The 21,635-nt window shown below is 36.5% G+C and overlaps 1 protein-coding gene across 1 annotated transcript in view; it reads left to right on the top strand.

Annotated features, from left to right (window-relative positions):
• Positions 1-2,229: 2,229 nt before the first annotated feature.
• The window catches only part of osy (ABC transporter oskyddad), a 75,289-nt gene continuing 55,883 nt past the window's right edge, over positions 2,230-21,635 (top strand). Inside the window, exon 1 of the mRNA XM_073078048.1 lies at positions 2,230-2,401. The gene's annotated coding sequence lies outside the window, so the exon portion shown is untranslated. The remainder of the gene's footprint in view (positions 2,402-21,635) is intronic.

The raw sequence follows: 21,635 nt of genomic DNA, 5'->3' as shown, positions 1-21,635 counted from the left end.
CTCTAATGAGAATGAAGCAGACTATATGTTCGTAATATGCAATGATTTTATACAGAAAAGGACGTTGTCGACCCATTATTGTTCCGCTGCTGGACACGGGTCTCCCCTCTGAGTGAGAGGGCTGTAGTCCACCATGCTGACCAATTTCTTTTCATATAATGTAAGAGAAGCAGATGAGCATGCAGTCCACCCGATGGTAAGTGGCTACAACTGCCCATGGACATCTGTAGCCAACCTTAGATAAGATATAATTCCTACCTGCGGTCGGCCACAGAAGCGCTGCTGCCATTTTCTATCTACTAGGAATTTTCAAATTTCTAGTTTTGGCAAACATTTGAGAGGTTTATTATTAATTACAAAAAAAAAAATTGGGGACCCATGTAAAAAAATAAAAAACCAATGAAATCACCAGAGTGATTCACACTTTTAAATGCGGGTGAATCCGCGGGGTACAGTGTAGTAATAACTACAGAATAGTATAGTCCGCGCCAAACTTCTAGTCCGCTCCGAAGTTGTTGCGAGCAGGTGTAGTCATACAATTTGCTATGGCGACGCGATTCATTTCTATATTCAGAGTGGACTAGCAGTTTTACGCGGACTATACAGAGGGAAGAACGCTGGCGGCGCCGCGGGCGGAATAAACATGATTCATAGGTAAAGATTAACTCAATTGATGTTTTATCGCATAAACGGTACTTTGTATGGACAATCGTCTAAACAACATGTTTTATTTATGTAATACATATTTTATTGTCGTATCGTATGCTTGTTGTATTTTATTGCATGCGATACACGTCTGAAGTCGGCCTAGAATATAATTTATTTTGTTCTAAACATTGAAATAAGGTAAAAAGGCAGCAAATGGATGTAAAAGGTAAATGAGGTGTGAGCATATTTTACTATGGTGTGAGGGTTTATGCACACTGCACTGGGTGTATGACCCCTTACACGAACGTTACTTACACTTGACGACCCGCGTGGCGGGGCGGCCACTATACCGGTCTGACGCGCAAAGGGTCCGGGTTCGATCCCCGGCCAGACAGATATCTAAATGATGAATTTAGATTTCTGGGTCTGGGTGTTTGTGTATTTGTCTATGTGTGTGTCCATGGCACCCATGACACAGGGAATCCTAGTGTGGGGCTATGAGTGTAGAAAATGTTTATTTATTGTTTATTTATTTTACAAGAAGTTAGGATACTTAACGCAACACACAAAGGCAATAAACACCTAGCTTGGTACGTTATGACAATGACAATCAATTACCCAAGTACTATATTATAAATTTCTAAGTACCTATTTAAAAATAGTGTTAAATATTTTATACGGAACCCTCTGCGTACGAGCTCGCAATTCTCCGATTTTACGGCTCCATCTTCAAAATTCGCCTTTCGATGTAGGAACCTAACCATTTGTAACCTCAAACCTCAATTACTACGTATCGTTTGCATTGTATGTTAAGGCTGCTCATTGTATTATTACTTTGTTACACGCTACACTGCAGCGATGCATAATGCCTGTTTGTTGAAACAATCGTACAAACAAGATATTAGAAATAGACTTGGGAAATCCACAACAAAATAAACAACATCATTTTAAGTGGTTTTACTGTAACACCACTGCTACACCTACTTCTGACTTATAATATCAATGTTTAGTTGCTGTGATCTGGTTTGAAGGGTGTGGTAAAGGAGACATGCTTTTCCAAGGTGTTCCAGCATAGTCCTCAGGAGCAGCGGCGCATCTGTGGCCGACCTCAGGTAGGAATATCTAATCCTATGGGGTTGATTACAGAAGTCCATGGGCGGGAGCAGCCACTTACTATCAGGTGAACTGCATGCTCGTCTGCTACTCATGCAGTATAAAAAAAGGTATTACAACTTAACCTCAGGAGTAGTGATGCAACTGAGGCTGATCCCAGGTAATAGTCTAATCTTATCTGGGGTTGATTATAAATGTTCATTGGTGGCAGTCAAAGAGTATAGTAACCTATGTGGCAGTTTCCACTTATTATCTTGGTGTAACCATTACGATACTTAGATATAAGAAAAATATATTCTAATTTGATTTTCTAAACGCGGCAAAAAAGCACCTACTACATCAAAATACTTATTTGTTGTTGCTTCATAAGAATTACGTAAGATATTAAATCTTAATGCTTAGATTTATGGTGTGATTCCGATTGTTAAGTTTGAATGCGAGGCTGTAGCCGCAACTGCGCACGCGCGGACCAAGTTCAGTGCTAATCGAGCCTGCGACGCGAGCGCAGGTCGGCCATTACGTTCGAATTTCAAAATTACGCGTCTCCAAAAAGTGCTGTGTTCGTGGCTTTTTCGTTTTTGTCAATGAAGTTTTTGTTATTTGTGAAGTTTGTTTAGTAAATCAGATTACAGAATAACCGGTGAGTGGTTTTAATTAATTATTTTTGGTTAGTGGTGTAATTAAAATTCAATTTGAGAATATTCTTTTATAGGAAATTATTCACTGTGATTCACGATCTCATTATGGCGCGATCTTGTAATTAATGCCAAAACGACGGAGGTCGAATGGACCTTCGGGTGGCCATCGGCGTCGTAATTTTATCGTAATGAATATTAACACGTATATTCGGAGACCAAACATCTGAGGTCTGCTTAATAAAAGAAAGGTCGCCAACCTTTTTATAAAACACACAAATGATTAAAAACATGCCGAGAGCGAGGTAGGAGGCATTGAACAAAAATAATGTTGGTATTCATACTAAAAAGTTTTGAAAGAATTTATTTTGAATTTTAAGTTTTCTTAGGCCTAATAAGACATTTTAAGATCATTAATTATCCAAATGTAATAAACCGGTTGATTTAAATATGAGAAGACTATGTTAGTTCTTTGGAGGGACAACGCATCTGTGAATTGCTTTAGGTGGAACCCCTGTTTTGTATGGAGTTTGTTACAGTGGTTCATGGGCGGCAGTGGCCACTTACCATCAGGTTGACTGCATGCTCTTTTGCTACTTCAGTCTTATTAAAAATGCAGTCAGTTGGCGACAGTCGCCCCTAATGTCCGTTATTAATAATTAATCTATGTAAAGTTTTGCTTACCAAAGATCATACATACTAAACATTTTCAAATTTCGATATATGATAAATTAAAATATGGATAGATTGATTTATTAATAACGGCCTTAAGTAACTACTTCAATTAAAACTGATCGCGCAGGTATCAAAATAATATCGAAGGAATATTACCCATATACATTTTTGTATTTTAAAATCATAAATTTTACGTAATCGATATGGAATTTCTTAATCGGGCGTACAATTTAAATATGCCACTGGGTTTAATGTCATCAATTCAACAGTCAACAGTAATGGACTAACGCTAAAAGCTATCTATCTATAGTCTATACAAATAAATAGAATTGAAGTCTGTTTGTGTTGTCAAATAACAGCTTTTTACTCAAAGCGTATGGAAGTTTTTTTTTACGAAAAAGCTTACTCAAAGCGTATGGAATTTTTTTTTTGAATATTTTTTTTTTACGTACAGTGTATACATACACTGTACGTAAAAAAAATATATTTTTGTCTTTCTGTCTGTTTGTTCTGACAAGTCTCCGAAAAGGCTAGACCGATATTGACAGAATTGATACTGGCAGTTAGCTGATGTTATAAGGAGAAACTTAGGCTTATGATATTTCAGGAAAAATGAGGGTTCCGCGCAAGAAAGTCAAACGTATCCAAATACAAATTAAAATGCCTTCGTATAACTTCAAAATAACTCATTTTTGAAGCTTTATAACTTGCACATTTAGTTGAAATAATCAATGTGATATAAGTGATGTTAATCAAATTACAAGCATACCTAAATTTTATTTATAACTTACTGGCATCACGAATTCGCTAAAATTGTACATTTAAAAAGAGCCTCACTGTCCTATATCTGATATGGCCCGTTTCCCAGTTCAGTCTAGCCATTATTTACTCAGTAAATTACCTTTATCGAGATTTTTTGTAAAAAAAAAGTTGGCCGTCTTGCCAAAACGAACAGCTCAACTACTTAGTTCAATTCAAACCGTTCATCATCAACCCATTACTTTCCCACGCACGTGCCCAGCGCACGGGTCTCCTCTCATAATTAGAAGAATTCCTATAGCCTTATAGTCCACCGCGCTGGCCAAGTGCGTATTGGTAGACTTCACATACCTTTGAGATTATATGTTTATAAATCTCTCAGGTATGCAGGTTTTCTCACGATGTTTTCCTTCACCGTTTAGCAAGTGATAATTAATTTATAATCGCACATAACTTTGAAAAATCAGAGGTACCTGGGATTTGAACCTCGGACCCCTCGTTCGAGAGGCCGAGTTTCTTAACCACTAGGCTACCACTGCCAAATTTAACCCGTTATCGATAGTAAAAACACTGTAGGTCTGGTCTGGCTTGGTAGGGCCTGTGGTCTACCAAGAGGTAGGCAACAGGCGCGTTATTACCTCTGAGGACTAAATTTTACCACAACCTTACTACGAATATAATACAAAGCTATTTTATTTTATCACTATTCCATACCATACCGTCTCTATTTGCACACAAGATGGGTATTTGCCAACCTAACGATAATATACATAGATATATACATAGTCATATTTACATATAATGTAGAACTTTACACTTGGGTATTGTACAATGACTTAATTAACTTGTTTGATTACTTAGTTAGTTTAGTTGGATTGAGTGGGAATTACAGGTGCTTATAGATAACTTAGTTTTGGATCTGTTTGTCTTTATGTGCGTTTAACCCAAGGGTGTCTTACTACTCGAGATGTGCTGCGAAGCTAAGCTAAGCGAGTAAGATGAGCTATGAAAATGGTGTATCTACCATCTACGGTTTATCACCGGTCGCGATCCTTATCCTAACTCCAATCATTACCTCGGATCTCTCCACGTAAAACATAGCAATCTCCATGTAAAAACATTTGGCTGGCTAAGCTAAGCACAACAATGAAAATCAAGCAATTTTATTAGTGGATTTGACACACGTTAATTGCATGGCTACCTCACACATCTCCGATAGAATGACACGCTTAATGTCTACCCATACCTCCACACGGTCACAGCATTTAACTAAAGACACGTCCTTATCCGAGGCGTTCCAACTTAGTCCTCTTGATGGTCAGTGGCAACTGTCGGCTAGAAACATGTGCGATCCATCCCAGATGAGGTTAAAATCCTACCTTTTTGTGCTTTGTTGTGCTACCCAAGAGGACTAAATCACAAAGCCTTGGGTAAATGTCTCCGTTACCACCACTCCTTTACCTCCCTGTAGTCTCGGGACTAGAATAGGGCTACGGTATCCCCTGCCTGTCGTATGAGGCGACAAAAAGGGGGCTTCTGGGGTTGCGGGCTGCAAGAGTGGGAGCTCGAACCGTCCAACAAGTAACCCCGGGAAGGATGACGGTGTGTGTGGCCGCATACCGTTGAAAACACTAGGTGTGTGGGAGGAGCGTAAACTGCTCCCCCAGGGAAGAGCCTGTTTGGGGCTTCGCGCTCGGAGGACTCCGGTAGTGTTCCATCGGAGAACCCGGAGTTCTCCACCAAGCGCCGAGTACGGCCACCGGGGGGGTTTTAGTGCGGTAAAAATCCCACATAACCCGGCGTCGCTCCCACGTCGTCGGGTACCTTTTGAAGGTTTCCCCCTCGAAAACAAAAAAAAGGAGACATATGCGCGTCGGTGATGCTTATACTGTCGAATGACAAATGGTAATACCATCTTGAATTTATCAGTTATTGTTGTGGTGTAATTATGGTAAAAAGTTTAGTCCACACTTTTATGGTACATGTGAATTGGTATTTGACTATGTAGTTCATGGTAATGTTGGCTATGATTGTAGAAATCTTATTTGAGCGAAGTTTCTTTAAAATTCTGTTGAAAGATTCCTTAATTTGCTAGACAATTAGTATTTTTCCTTTGAAGGCATTATTAATATTTTGATGTGAAATAATTTAAAACATTCAACTATAGTAGGAAAATAGACTGGACATGTGGAGTAAAGTATCATCCATTACTTATTAAACCAACACCAGTATTTTAATTTTCAGCGGCAATAAGCTATCTTTTGGATAGTACTAGAAATATTACATTTGGGATGCAATAATCATAGGACGCAATTTTATTTTTGGATATTTAATGTCAAACCTAAATCCTAATTAGTGAGGTCGCAACTCTTAAAAAAGGGTTTCTACGCTTTAGCCGCAAACTATTTTACAAAAAAACGTAAAATCAATTAGTGTCTCAAATTGAATTATCCCTTGTTTTTTCTGTTCCATGAATTATCCAGATCTTAGATTCTAAAACCTTTTTGTAGAACCAAAATAATAACGAAAATATATTAAAATTTGAACACAAATCTTATAAAACTTTTTCTAGTCATTATACAGAAATATTACATTAGATGGTACAAGAGGTGTCACAATTTCGATTTCTTCTGTGACCGTGACCATTTACCATCAGACGAACTGCCAGCTCGTTTGCTATCATTACAAAAGCAAAAAATTGTCGCTTATATTTATATGATCATGTACCGCAATTAGTATTTACCTTGTCATGTCAACGGTAAGATAAATACTTATTATTACAGGACTTTAACTTTGAAAAAACTAAACAATGGGTCTTTTCTGAAGAATATAATTCATCTCTATGAATGATGAACAAACTCAAAACTAAATCTTCAAACGGATCTCACGGGATAATTGACAATGGATACTAAACAATTAAATTAAAATTAACTAATTGGTTAATTAACTAAGGTTTTATCGCTATGAGGCGGAACGTATGGTTATTATGCCTTTGAATTTATTATGTAATATATTACCAGTTTCCGTTGATATTAATTTTGGGTTCTCACGTCGGGATCTAATTTCGTATCCTTGGCGTGCATTTAACTGTGGTAGAACACTGTGGTTTGACTCCAGCGGCACCACCGCCACACCTATTTCTGCCTAACAACAGCAGTGTTAAGCGCTGCTGTGTTTTGGTTTGAGCGGTGTGGTAAGGGAGACATGTTTTTCCGATGCATTCCAGCTTAGTCCTCAGGGGTAGCGGCCCATCTGTGCTCAACCTCAGGTGATAATCAGGTCTGGTCATGGGTTGATCGCAGATGTTTTTGGGCGGCAGAAGCTATTTAACATCGAGTGGACAACATGGTCTTTTGCTACTTCTATATTATATCCTTTTGACGTCACTGCGGGGTAGAGCTGCTGCGTTCTGATTTTAAAGTGGTCTGCTATAGCAGAGACTACAGACAAAAGTTCCAACTTAGTTCTTTGGGGTAGCAACGCACCTGTTGCCAATCTCAGGTCGAACTTCAATCCTGTCTCGTAAGAAGACGTCATGTATGTCTCATATGCATATGCGTCATATGCTCGAAATACATTACCTTCCGCATACTGGAAAAAAATAATAAAAGTAAAACCTGTCTGCTTCCACATTAGAACCATAATTGCAGAGTATATGTTTGTTTTTGTAGCAAAGTACAAAGCGCTGATTGGCATTCAAAGTCAATTTTATATGATTTTTTATCTCAAGTATGTATGGTGAAGAAAAAGAACAATAAAAACACTTGTGTTTAAATAAATACCTACGCTGCCAGTTCATGATCTTCGAACATTCCGTCACCGTAATGGCATCATTAGGCAATCTTCGAAGGCTGTCGTTTGTTGAATGGCGCAGTTTACGTAAATGATACCTATACGTCCTATGTTTCATTGTGATAAATCAATTCAATATAATTTGGCCCAATTTTAAAAATAAATTAATAAGGTGGTGTTACTATGTGATGTTTAATGAACGCTAGAGATAATTGACGTAGACCTACAACTACATAGATTAGTAAAGATTACTCACTCCTAACAATAAATGTAACCAGTTTTGACAATTGAAATTGTCACTGTCATGTATTTAGTGTTTGAAAAATTAAAAAAAAATGTAGTTTTTAGCCGTTTAAGTCATTTAATGGCTTCCTTCAATTACAAGGCGATGAGATATCTATACTTATCTATGTAGACCTATAGCCATGAAATAGACCCTTAGTATGAGTTATAACGCTTTCTCTAAAACGTTCAACGTTTGCGAATTCACACACGCGCCTCCGTGGACCGTAACGGAACTTAAATCCCGCAGCATAAGTTTCAAATACGGAACTACTACTACGGAATAACGCTATCAAAATTAAAATAAAAAAATAAATTAAATGCATTCTATTTTTATTTTGTCAAATTAAATGTCATCTTATAAGTTGTTTCAAACTCATAATGCGAAATTTTAATTCCAAAACGGTCCACGAGGGCGCTGTATGAGCGAATTCGAGCAAACGTAAAAACCCATACCAAGATGGCTTTATTTTCTTCATCACAAAACAACTAATTAACTAGCAACTAATGCTAGTAAAGACTAATGATGTGCCGAGTCGGCCATTTTTGGTATTCAAGTACTTTAGTACTCATATAAAAAATAATCGAGTCAGTACTCGAGTCCAAAGTACTCACAATGTACTAGAGTCACTTACGAAGTACTCGAGTACTTTGTAACACTTAGTCTAATAGCACGCTAATAGCAATCTAAACAAAATTAAACAAGTTGTTACTTGCACAATAGGTATTGTATTCACTCGTTTGCCTATATAAGGTAAATAAGACGAGTCAGTGTCGAATTCTGTCGGTATCACTGGTACTCGAGTATCACTTATTAATACTTGGGTATGCGAGTTTATGTAAGTACTCAAGTACTAACTCGAATTGGCCAGACTTGGCACATCTCTACTAAAGACTAAGTTGGAACGCTTTATATATCGGTAATTACAGTGCAAGTGAACTCTAGTCTACGAGTACATATAACTTTAAGTAAATAGTACTCGAGGATGCGAGTTTATGTAAGTACTCGAGTACTGACTCGAGTCCGCCTGACTCGGTATATCTCTACTAAAGACTAAGTTGGAACGCTTTGTACATCGGTAATTACAGTGCAAGTGAACTCCAGTCTACGAGTACATAAAACTTTAAGTAAATAGTACTCGAGGATGCGAGTTTATGTAAGTACTCGAGTACTGATTCGAGTCGGCCTGACTCGGCACTTCTCTACTAAAGACTAAGTTGGCACGCTTTGTACATCGGTAATTAGAATACAAGTGAACTCCAGTCTAATATAACTTTAAGTAAATAAATGAAAAAGGCCTCCATACTTCGTTAAGCAAAACCGGATTTCGATGTTTTAGGTTTTTTTCAATTTTGCGTATGGCCTGTTTGTGTGGTGGGAACTGAGTTGATAAAAAAATAAAAATGGAGATAACTTTGGGTGATTGACTTTTTAAGATATGCTTTAAGACAAAGGAAAGATAAAAGAAATAAAAATATTTTATGTACGCCCGTTACAAACTTATATATTTACTATAATACATATTTAGGTGACTTTTTATATTTGAACCTAATAATAAAGCAGACGTGCTACCTGATGGAAAGTAGTTAACGTCGCCTATGGACATTTGCAACACTAGAGGAGTCGCCAATGAATCGCGGCTTTGAAGGAGAACTCTTTTTACACCTTTTAGGTAGGACTTATGTTATCTAAGGTTAATTACTGTCCATGATGATGCCACTATGAAGACTGCTGTATGTCATTTGAATTAAAATATTATAAAAAAATCTGTACACAATAAAGAAGTTTCAAATGACCAAGCAGTCCATCTGACCGTAAGTGCCTACTGCTGGCCCTTGACATTTGTAGTCAACCCTAGACAAAATAAGGTTTGAGGTAGATACGTTGCCATCTTTAAGTGTGTTTCCCTTCAAACCAAAACACAGTAACACTTAACACTACAGATATTAGGCGTGGCATTGGTGCTGCCGAAGTCGAACCACAACGGATTCTACTATCTTTATAACTTACTTGGTCCAGTAGTTTCATAACAAAGTAGCAGACTGAAAAAAGCACAAGTGATCCTGCAAGGGTTCCCGTTTTATGTATGTTTCATACGGCATACTAAAAATATATATATATATATATATAAGCTATAATTTACTGATGAAATTGATTGTATTCTTCTCAATACCCGGCATCTTGCATACGTTTACACAGTAGTTCAAACTATTCGCGTATTTCAAGGCAAACTTGATATGGTTAAATTTACACTTTTGTGATATTTTGCTACCGGACTTTGGACTGAAGTTGTTTCACCAAAAACTAGTATGCTATGATTTTTCAAAAGTCACAAACATACAAGCTACCTGATGCTTAGTAGGCAGTGCTGGCCACGGAAATCTGTAAGCAACCCTAGATAGGATAGTAGGCAATAGTAGGTCTGAGTTCGAAGTCTATTAGTAGAACCAATCTTATCTAGGGTTCATTACAGATTACATTACAGCTAAAGTTGGCCATAGATGGTCTTTGAGCATTTGGCCTATGAGCGCTAAGCTAGAACATCTTGTGTGTGAGTACGTCTCTTAACACACTCTTTAAATCGGAACAAGTAGTGCTTATTACCACTGTAAAGGAAAAAATAGCTTGTGTAATTATAATGCAAACTAGCTGACCCGGCAAACGTTGTGTTGCCATATAAATAAAAAACTGTTAAGCGTGAACAACCTTTTTCACTTAGGGGTATGAAAAATAGATAGTAACCGATTCTCAGACCTACTGAATATGCATATAAAATTCGATAAAGCCGTTTCGGAGGGTACGGTAACTAACATTGTGCCACGAGAATTTTATATATAAGATATTCTGTATCAAGGCGGCCTTTCGAACATAATTTCATTGTTTTCAAAAAAATAAATTTACTTCTCTTATTATCACTATGCATATGTGTTGAGATTCGAATTCGTGTTTGTATTTTACGAAATAGCACTACATCTAAGAAACAGTGGAATTAGATCGAAAATATTGTTGTTAAGGCAACTATCTTTCGCGATAACCAGATATATTAGTTTTATCGCCTCATGCTATAGTCGTTCGCTGTTCGTTTGTGATAAGACATAAGTTTTGATTTTTCATTTACAACAGAAGCAAAATATGTAGCAACACATCCTCTAAACATTAAACTTTGGACGTAACTCACACGTACAATTTAATTAATGGTTAGATTTTGAATCCATTAAATTAATGATTATTTTAGTTCTTAACCCTTCTTTTAACATAACTGAGGAGGGTAATGTTTTTCGAGCATATATGTATGTCTTGTTCTTTGGCACGTTAATTATGTCGCTGGATTTGTCTTAATTGTAGTAGCATAGGTTATATCTTCCCCTTTCAGTTATTTTTTAAGACATCGGGTTTTTTGTCTTTATACTTACTCGTTCGAATGTTATTTGTACATTGATACTTTTGTTATCTTCTCTCTGTAAAAAAATGCAAGAAAACGCTTCCATATGATAAAATGAGATGACTGAAATTTACACACCAATGCCTTGTTTTTACTAAAACGAAATATCTTTTTTAAAGTGTTACTAAGAAGTTTCCTGAGATTTTCTGGAAATGCGATGCATTTCCATACTCATTTTTCACTTCAGCCTCAGACCAAAAAATATAGGTGGTAAAACCTTCTGTTTCGATGTCGGCAACACCACTGAAGCCCCTTTTTTGCCTAACAACGGAAGTGTTAAGCGCTGCGTGTCCTGTTTTTAAAGGTGTACCAGAGGAAATATACTTTTCCGGGTCATTCCAGCTTAGTCCTCAAATGTTTCATTTTCAACGCTATTGGCTCATAATGGCATTTTAATGTTATTCAGCGTTTAACGATGATAACGCCCGTTATTATTATTATTCATAACCAATCTGTTCAATGTTTTGCCTGTCTAAGATTAATATGTGACAATTTCTTCATACTAAACATTGTGAGATTTGGATTATTGGTAGCCAAAGATTAGATAGATCGATCATTAATATCGCGTACATGTGTAAAATATCACACGAAAATGTAGGTACCCATATTCCTTCTTCCTATTTAATGCAAATGGCACGATTTGTGCTGTATGTGAGCGCAATTCGCGTGTGCGCACGCAAATACGATTACGATTTTTTTGATGCATAATTTTCTTTGCGAGGCTTAGTCTATATATTTTTGGTCTTCAATCTCTTTTTAGGCGAACACTCTTTCGACGCAAAGTGGTACATATGAGTTAGCTTAGCAAAAACTGTATGTACCTAACATACAGTTTTTTGCTATATTTACGTCATGTACCTCATGTAATCTTGATCGATGTTGATGTTATTGGATATTTTTTCCGATGACCAAAAATATTGTATGAAAAAATTGATAGCCGGTTTTGAAGGTGGAACCTGTCGGTCGATACCGGCCTATACTATACATATTTCTGCTTTATAACAACAGTCTTAAGCGCCGTGTTCGGGTTTGAAAGGTTTGAAGGCGTTCTGATTTAGTCCTCAGGGGTAGCTAGGTAGATATGATTGACTTTAGGTCTCTCGAATCATATTTAAGCAACCCATTTGAATTTGTGGTCCTCCGATCAAACGTAAGTCCTCCAGCGGTCACCCATCCAACCGCAGACCGCGTCCGGGGTTGCTTAAATCTGTAGATTGGTTACAACTTGACTACACTTCTCCGGAAGCCTTGATGGTCTTTTAAATTCTATTTATTTTTGTCGCCGTCAACCCATTACTGTTCGTGCTGTCGGTCTCAGAGTCCTCTCAGAGTGAAGGGCCAAATCCACGCAGACCAAGTACGAATGGTAGACTTTACCCATCCATGGTAGAGTCCTCTGCGCAGCGCCGAGGACGGCCACCGGGGGGGTTTTAGTGCGGTAAGAGTCCCTCATAATATAACCCTGTGTCGCTCTCACGGCACCGGGTACCTTTTGAAGGTATATATTATAATATTTTCGTGAACAAAAAAAAATGACTTCACAAACCTTGGAGAACTTTTTTAAGAACTCTCAAGTGTATAAATTTTGTGAAATTTGCCGTTATAGCAACATACAATTAATTAGCAGTGCCCATGGTACTTCGAAAAATCAGTGTGTATCTGAGATTTCAAACACAAATACCAAACACTGCTGCTATTTATTAAATAATATACGTAAAGTACGAAATTATTCACAAATTATTTCACAGTACAAAATAGAAACATTCTCGAAGAAAACGTGATGTTTACATAAACATGTTTTTGGATATATTGCCTTCCGGAAACCATTCTTCTGAACATCACGTAATTACGTGATTCAAGACAGATCTTTGATCCCATCGATCATGTTCTTCCAGTAGATATTAGTTATTACGGGTTATTAGTTATATCTAATTACAAGATAATTGCAGTGGAAATGAAGTAGAGTGGCGGATTCTACGTACCTATTATTTTATTGGTACTATGTTTTGTCATTTCATTTATTTTACATGTTAAGAAATAAGTTGGATACAAAAGAAGATGTTCGTTTTTAGGGTTTCATACCATAATGGTAAAAAGGGAACACAACTAGGTACTAAGCCTCTCCTGTCTGTCCGCCTATCCTTCTGTCAAAGGAATCTATTCCTGTTTTCGCACCTCTGATTTTTCAAAGTTATGAGCGTATTAGAAATTAATTTTACTTGCTTAAACGGTGAAGAAAAACTCCTGCATACCCGAGAAATCTAAAATATCAAAGGAATGTGAAGTCTACCAATACGCACTTGGCCAGCGCGGTGGACTATGGCCTCCTTCTCATTCTGAGAGGAGAGCCGTTCCCAGTAATGGGTTAACGACGACATCTGCATATGGAAAAACACTCATAGCCTATGTTATTTAAAACAATCACCATATGTTTGAAGTTTATGCTCGTAGTATGGAAATCTCTCAGTGATTCATTAATAAAGAATTTAGACACATTAAAGTAATAGTTTTATTCATTATATTGAGATGCAAATGACCACCTAATGGGTGCCTCAAGGTTACACTTTAATATTTATTTTCTGTATTTAAATACGCAGAAAAAAGTGCAGTTTTTTTTTGGAAATACATTATCATTTGCTTAAATTGTGAGAAAAACCTCGTAAGCTAATCTACACGCCTGGGAATTCAAAAAAATTTTTGCGAGGTCGTGTAAAGCCTGTGAAATCACATTTGGCTAGCTTGATGGACTTTGGCCTAAACCGATGAGAAGAGAACCGTGTCCAGTAGTGGGATAGTAATGGAGTGACGACTACGAATGGTTGATTTCTATAATATAACAAACTGTTAGGCCATGAAGGCCTGTTAGTAGATTCGGCATTTCATTCGTTTTAGTTAAATACATTAATGAGAGTTTTTGGAAAATGGTATCCTTTGTGATTCGATTCTGGCAGCACCACCCTTAAACCTATTTCTGCCTAATTGTAGCAGTCTTAAGAACTGCTGTGTTCTGGTTTGATGGGTGAGGTTAGGGAGACATACTTTTCCAAGGCATTTTAGCATAGTCCTCAGGAGTAGCGGCGCATCTATAGCCGACCTCAGGTAGGAATATCTAATCCTATCTGGGGTTGATTACAGGTGGAAGCAGTATTCACTTACTATCAGGTTGAATGCGTGCTTATTTGCTATTTCTTTATCATTAAAACAACCTTATTATTACACTGATATAATTGAGAAGAAAAAGGTATGGGTGTCTCCAAAGTCGAACTGCTAAGGGTTTTAATTATATCTACTTCATTTGATTATATGGATACACATATCCAGTGAATTAAGATCAACAGAAGCGAAGCAACACGGCAGTGATTAACAAGGTCGTGTGACGTCACATGACGTATAGTGTTTCTCGTTTGTGACGCAAGTTACGAGAATGGAGTTATCTAGAAAGGTAAGGCTCTGAGTGGTTTATCGGTTTAATCTGGTTTTTGTAAGATTCCATAGCAAGGAATGTACCCGATGGTGGTAGGAATGTACCCGGTGATGATGGTGGACTTGTGCATTTTTTATATAATATAGGAGTAGCAGATGAGCATGCAGTCCACCTAATGGGAAGTGGCTACTGCCGCCCATGGACATCTGTAATGAACCCCAGATAGGATAAGATGGTCGGCCACAGATGCGCCACTACCCCTGAGGCCTAAGTTAGAACGCCTCGGATAAGTATGTCTCTGTGTTAAGCCACACCCTTCAAACCATATTTATATATTTCTGCCTAATAGCAGCAGCACTTAACACTGCTGTTATTAGCAGAAATAGGTGTGCCGGTGGAGCCGCTGGAGTCGAACCACAAAGGGTCCACCACACCTCCAATACACCGCTTAACACCGTATTCGCAATACGAGGCTATGAGTAAAGAAAGAGTAGTAAATATTTTGATTCTTTTGAAATAAAATCCGCTATTTCATAGATTAACTACGTTTTCGAAATTTATCTCTTAGAAATTTCGAAAACGTGTTGTGTTTTGGTGGTGTAAGTGTTAAACGAGTATATAAGTTTACAAAATGGTTATGTCGAAATGGAGATTCAATTTAAATTAAGCATCATAATGTATGTTGTGGCCATGTCTTTTCTTCTTTGTGAGAAGAGAAAGGAGCTCTGAACCTCTTATCACTTCCGCATGATAATCGGCTAAGTGTGAGTCGAACTCGCACACGGAGGGTTCCCTATCCCTTATTTTCTTTTATTTTTTCTTTATAGTATTCGTTGTCACCACAACTATAGAATTAGGGTTCCGTATGACTAAATTTGAATTATTTTTTATTATTTTTAGTGTTTGGTACCACCGTAGCTATGGAAAAAGCTAGTAGCTGAGAAGTACATTTATATATTGTGAAAACTTAAAGTGACTACCTATGCAATAGATAAACCGACAAAATCCGAAAAAAACCGGTTTCTTTTGCGGGGGCCCATTTTAGTTTTAAGTTTTAAGTTAGCATTGTATAAATGAAAATATTATTCGAATACCTCAGTTTTAATGATCTAGAGTTAATTTAAGATCGGAATAAATTTCAACTTTTACGTATAAAAATATTTTGTATTTAAATAAAATAATATGAAGACTAAGAAAAATCCTTGATAACTTTTTGTTCTCTTAATAGTTCACATTTTAGTTTAAATATGTTCTTTTTAATAAATATTTGCCATTTTGGAGAATGGAATATGATATTACAATATTCTGTATCATTCGATGGTTAGTTATCCATAGGTTATTATTAAATCAGGGCTGCAAAACATTTTAAAAATGTTTTTTCATTTTGAATTCTAATAAAATCAAAAACTCAATTGCTTAAAAATGCGTCCCTCCTACAATTAGATGAATCCATCGACACCACATATGCTTTAATCTGTCAAGCCATTTGGACTGCAGTAAATTCTAAAGAATGAAACATACATAGTACCTATGTACATACATACATATCCTTCAAAAAGATTACCCACTTCAAAAAATAATAATTTTATGGTGGTACGGAACCCTCCGTGAGCGAGTCGCACTTAGCCGGTTTTTCATTAACCGATCATACTCAGAAACTGTTACGTCACAAAGGTTTAAAGGTCATTGAGATTTTTCTAAGAACGCAAGGTCTGGGTAAAGCCGTTGTAACATTGTTGCAGATAACATATTATTATGGATGAACTAGCGTTTAAATTCATGTTTAGTTTTTCATAGAAATTCTTTGTTTAGTTAGTAGTTACTAAGTTTATTCAATATACATGTAGATACAAAGAAAAGTAGATTGTTTGAAGATGGTAGAACCCTTCTTGGTTCAACGCCGGCGGCACCACCACCACACCTATTTCTGCCTATTGAAAGTAGTGCTAAGCGCTGCTGTGTTATGGTTTGAAGGGTGTGGTAAGGGAGACATACTTGTACGAGGCTTTTCAGCATAGTCCTCAGGGTTAGTGGCGCCTCTGTGGCCGACCTCAGGTAGGAATATCTAAGGTTGATTACAGATATCCACGGGCGGCGGTAACCACTTACCATCAGGTGGACTGCATGCTTGTCTGCTCATCCTATATTATATTATACAAAAAAGATACAACGAAGCTTAGCCCTTATAAGGTTTGGCGGTAGTCTAAAATTTATCTCACTGTATGCTAAGGATGTCCGACATAATAAGTATCTAAAGTTGACGAAAAACAAAAACGGTCCTCCGGTTTAAATAATCTTTTCCCGCGTATGCTTATGCTTTCCGGACCTTGCCCTCTTGTGTACCCATACCGGACAAACCTCGAGTTTATACGTGGGCGATTTCTTTGTAATTTATGGTAACCTTTTACAGTTTACGAAAAAAAAGAAATGAAAACGGATGGAGACTTTTTAGTCCTTGCCTATCGTATGTAACCTCGACATTCCACCGTTTAAAGGTGTGATTGTAAACAATTGATAAAAGGAGAAATATTGAAATTTTAAGTCATATACTATTATAGTTCGCGATAAACTGCTAGTCCGTTCTGAAGTTGTTGCGAGCAGGTGTAGTCATACAATTTGCTATGGCGACGCGATTCATTTCTATATTTAAGCGGACTAGCAGTTTTGCACAAACTATACGTGCGTACAAGATATTAATAACCACTTGTGGTGTTAACGTTTAAGATAAACATCATGAGGAAATCTACACTAAGACATCTTAAAATGTTCTCGGTGTGTGAAGTTTACCAATCGCCCCCAGTGGTGAACTATGGCATTAATCCTCTCACTCTGGTAGACCTGTGCCTAGGGGTAAGAGAGTAAAGGGTTGATGATGATGATTGATGATATTTAAAAAAATATTACCCAACTGCCCTGATAGGGTTATGTTTTTCTTGCATATCTTGTATGTTTGTTAAATAAAAAAAACTGACGGCGAACGTACAATTACTATGCCATTTGAAATTACCATGCCATTTGTGTAAAAGCATTATCTTAGAAACGAGGAACAAAGGGAAAACCTAAGTTCGCTACTATTATTGCGTATTTGTTAAGACCTTCCTATGTTAGTGCGGTTACACACAACGACATTGCAACGAGATAATCGCAAAAAGACCGCCATACAATCTGGAAAATCTTAAATAGGATTGGAGGACTACTCGAGATGGTTTGCAACATCTATATTTCTTTTCCTTTACGGTAATTTGACACACTGCTGTATTTCGGTTGAAGGGTGTGGAAAGTGAAACACATAGACACCGGGAATTTATATTTAGCCCTCAGTGGTAGCAAGGTATTTGTAACTGACTTTTGATGGAATTACAGCTATTTTGTGACTAACAGATTTCTATGAACAACTACACCAATTACCATTAGGTGGACTGCGCGTACGTTTAAATTGTACACAAATAAACAGTTTGTTTTGCTCCTCCATTGATAATTTACATAAAAAGTCGCAAGTGTGCAGCAAGCCTTACCGAAGCCACGGTCACGATGTCAAGTGCTATGTACTTCCTTACACAAAGTGCTAAGAAAAACAACGTGACACACACATTACAATAATATTTTAGCATGGTAGTTAAATTTTAAATTTACTTATTTTTACATTTTACATTACTGTAATTGAAATGTATATTCAAATTTAAGATTGTTTTTAAGTAAATAACATTTTTAGTTGATATAAGTAATTTTTGTAATAGCACTGTATTATGTTAATGTTATTTTGTCGAGAATTTACCGAGTACTCGTTTCTTACTCGGTACTACCGAGTACCGAGTAAGGTATACACCGAGTAAGGTATACACCGGTATTCAGCTTTTGTACTACTTTAATTTACTCGGCTTTTCAAGTTGTCGCTTTTTTTTTGGTAACAAATTTTATATAAGGGTCTAACTAGAGCAAAGTAATAACTTCAACAGTTTCGAACGACATCAACAATGCCGAGAAACCTCGGTATAAGGTACTTAGTATAATTCGGTAAAACTTTACAATCTTGAGTTATGTTTTTTTTTTTAATAATTTAGCTTTAATATGAATTTATAAAAAAACTATATATAATCTGGGTTCAAAGTAACTTTTTCAAAACATTGTAATGTAAAAAAATATAAATTAAAGTATTTTATTCAAAGTGATTTCTCTACAGGATCATTTTGAACGTAAACAATAAACATACCATCGCTTCACGAGGTGGTTCTCCATAACGAAAGTGGAAGAGAATCCATGACACACATTTTTTCATATACGATCTGCTATGAATAATGTCGTGCATAAAAAGACATCATTTAGTAAAATGACTTCATAGTGCTTCTTTATTGTGACGACAACGGCACGGAACGGCAACGGCACGACAGTCATAACACCTAAATAATCAACGAAAGTATTCACTTTCGTTGATTATTAGTGCATTCGCTCTGCGTAGTAAAGTGTATGTCGCGTATGAAAAAGAATAGTAAGGGTCTTATATATAGGTAATTATTTGTTTAGTAAGTTTTCCGTTCTTTTTAATATTAAAAATCGGATAGTTATAGGACAATTTGAACAAATTCGTTCGTTATCGATTAATTACTGAGTATCGATAAAAGTTTCGATCTATCTTGTATTTGTGGTACTAAAATCGATTTTCGATTTTCGGTATTTAATTGAGATCGATGTCCATTGTGAGGTCGCAGTAGGTAAAAACAAGACCAGTTTGGTTTCATACAGATTTGTATCGTAGACTGTAAATTTGTATGTATAGAATTGACAGTTCTGACACAAAATAAAAAGGAATTTTGTAGTTCTGACGACTTCGGTGCCGCGCCGTGCCGTGCCGTTGCGTTTCAATGAAGAAGCACCCAATGATGGAGTGTAACCGGAATTACTTCCGGTCATGAAAAAACTCAATAACACATATTTTTTATATACGATCTACTTATTATGCATTTGCATTTATAGAGACACATAAAATTAGTACGCAGGACAAGTACAAGGACTTAGTGATTCATATTCGAGTTTTAGAGGTATAATTCGGATAAAAGCAACACACATCTTTTTAGTAGTGATCGACTGGAATTAAATTTTCAGCCAAAATGTAATCTAAAACGAACCTTCGGTTTACATCCTAATTTCGGTAGAAGCCGATATCGTAACCGAAACTTTTTTGTAAGTACTCGTATGTATGTCTCATTCTTTGGCACGCCCTATAACCCAAACGGCTTGACGAATTTCACCATATAAGGTATTATCAGATTCCTCTAAATTGTGGGTGTAACAAGCTATATTTTTAACCGACTTCAAAAAGGAGGTGGTTATCAATTCGGCCGGTATCTTTTTTTTTTTTTTTTTTTTTTTTCAATATATTTCGTTGGATAACGATGTAAACAGCGTGTCTAATATGAGCGCCGACTTCAGAAATATGTACTAAACCAACATTTATTTCAATTATTTTTTACTTTGTAGTGACATAGAAGTCGGTTGTATTTTTTGTTAAAAAAATTTTTAAGCAATGGGATTTTTTGGTTTTTATAAAATGTGTCTAGTTTTATCAACGATCTGGCATAGATTATGTGCGCTTCATAGAAACATTTAGTACAAGGTTTATGATTCACGCTTAAGCTAAGAGGTATTAACTCCGGATAAATTATCTGTTAAGTACCTAAGTGCTAATTAGTAAATCACATAGGTGTTAGTTCAACAGAAGTCACTTGAGGATGACAAACAATGTCGGAGTAGACGTGACTATAAGATTATTACAAGGTTTTGTCCGTGACTTTAGTTTACCTTTGAAGTTTTAAGTCATTTAGTTAATGTTTAACTCTTTTGGATAAATGGATCCTTTTATTAACACGCTTTTATTAGCTTGGGTTGTATGTATGTATGTATGTGGGTGCTTTTCGAAAATTGATAAGTGGAGCACTCCACGCTTTTTTTCACAATTATATAATTTACTGTTCCTTAATTGATTCCTAGATTGAAAATTATTTTCTACTTTTTAGTTGATTTTATAATAAAAGCGTGTTTTTTAGTTTTTTGAACTATATTTATATGTACAGTCAGCTCCAAAAGTAGATGAACAGTTTAAGGTTTCAATAACCTATACACTCAAGCGTTCATAAGTAGCTAAACACAACTACTCGAAATTGGATCAACTTCGTAAAGTTTCAAAAGTAGATTAACATTACAGAATCAAAAGGAGTGGCACTGAAAAGTGACATATTAGTGACGTTACCCATTTTGCACATACAGTATTCAACTACTTTTGACGCATAAGTGTTCATAGAAACATTCACTAACGGTGGTGGTGATGTTGTTCTGAAGGTTGATGTCAAAAATGCGTTCAACTCTGTCGACCGTAGCATTTTGTTGGAAGAAACAAAAACAGTTATTCCGGAAGTTTACCCATATTTATTTCAATGCTACGGTGCTCCATCACACCTATTATACAGAAATAATTTAATTGAGTCTGCGGTCGGCTGTCAACAGGGGGATCCACTTGGGCCGGCCATTTTTAGTTTAGCCATTCATCCTATCATTTCGAAACTAAATTCCAAATTAAACATGTGGTATCTTGATGACGGGACTTTAGGAGGCGATGCTACTGGCGTTTTTGAGGATTTTAATTACCTTTTAAATGCTTTAAAATCAATTGGATTGGAATTAAATTTTTCAAAATGCGAACTCTTTATTTCGGAATTGTTACCTGCTACTGAAAGAGAAATAGTTTTAAACAAATTTTATTCATTGTCCCCCGATTTAAAAATTGTAGATAAAAAATCGCTTCGTCTCCTGGGCTCTCCCGTATTAGAAGATTCTATTCCACCTTTTTTCGATGAACTATTATCAAAATTT

The sequence above is a fragment of the Epargyreus clarus genome, unplaced genomic scaffold (genome assembly GCF_041222505.1).
Source record: "Epargyreus clarus isolate Ecla_fem2 unplaced genomic scaffold, WU_Ecla_fem_2.2 ptg000002l, whole genome shotgun sequence".
In the NCBI taxonomy this organism is placed as follows: Eukaryota; Metazoa; Arthropoda; class Insecta; order Lepidoptera; family Hesperiidae; genus Epargyreus; species Epargyreus clarus.
The sequence above is the reverse complement of the archived record's forward strand: the minus strand, read 5'-3'. Positions and strand labels throughout refer to the sequence as shown.